Source organism: Tupaia chinensis, unplaced genomic scaffold, assembly GCF_000334495.1.
Source record: "Tupaia chinensis unplaced genomic scaffold, TupChi_1.0 Scaffold149658_1, whole genome shotgun sequence".
In the NCBI taxonomy this organism is placed as follows: domain Eukaryota; kingdom Metazoa; phylum Chordata; class Mammalia; order Scandentia; family Tupaiidae; genus Tupaia; species Tupaia belangeri.
In genome coordinates, this window is record NW_006209503.1 from 564711 (window position 1) to 565813 (window position 1103).

Here is a 1103-nt window from a genome sequence, read left to right on the forward strand (position 1 = left end):
GAAGTGTACAAGGTGAGCCTAGATCACTGTACTACACACCAGATTAAAAACTATCGAGGACATGTAGGCCATAGTAAAAGGACTCAGGAGGCAACTTAAAGAGGATTCCTTCAAGAGGAGATCATTCAAGTATCAATAAGAATTATGAGTCTTCAAAAAGTTCTCGGAAAAGGTGGATTATAAAAAATGACACATTGATTTTGAACTTTTTGCACAGAATTAAGTTCATACTTTAATTCTGTTTTTCTATGAACATTTTTTTTAAAACAGGGGAAAGCGTCAACACACTCCCGCACTCCCACAAATTATGCAGTTGGATTTCCCACGTTTGGGGAAATCTCAGGGGTCAGCATATCCAGAGTGCAATGGCCCAGCCTCGCCCTGGGAAAACCACCTTCGTGATCACGGTGTCCCCTGCCAGGTAAGTACGTGTTTTTCCACGAACTTTTTGAGATCCTTTTGCATACCTACAATGGATTGGCACTCATTAAATATGTTTAAAACCATGAATTCATAATTACGCACACACACACACATTATTGTTGTCAAAGGGCAGACATACTCACTGGAGAGAGAGACAAAGGAGAGGAAGAAAGCACCCCTCAATGGGACATAGTTACACCTCAATCCCTTCTTCATTTCTCCACCCTTTCAGGATTTGGGTCACACATACACACATGCCCTGCATGCTTCTTAAGCCGATGGAGCTGGGGCTCGAACGGCCATGGGAAGTGGCCACTGGGTTGGCCCATCATGTTATTTTTAAATGAAATGTATTGGTCACCTTTGGTAGGTTCTAGGAATGGCCACTGGCTGCCCCATCATATATTTTTAATAAAATGTATTGGTCACCTTTGGTACATTCTAGGGATCCAGTCACTTTTTTGAATTGTTAAATAAAGAAGTGATTATCGAATCTTTCCAATGATAAATATATCTTAGTTTAACCAGATAGGTGATAATGGGAAACTCTTGTTTTTGGATGTATTACAGCTACTCAACAAAAAAGAATGAAGAATGAAAATATCACCAATTTGGAATATCCCATGAATTAATGGACCTGAATGCTAACCATCAATGACTGTCAAAAGACAAATAGCCAA

At 39.8% G+C, this 1103-nt stretch overlaps 1 non-coding gene across 1 annotated transcript; it reads right to left on the reverse strand.

Moving 5' to 3' along the window:
* Window positions 1-267: 267 nt before the first annotated feature.
* On the reverse strand, window positions 268-429 carry LOC114006691 (U1 spliceosomal RNA). Its single transcript, XR_003548397.1, has one exon. It is a non-coding gene; the product is annotated as a U1 spliceosomal RNA (small nuclear RNA).
* Window positions 430-1103: the final 674 nt, after the last annotated feature.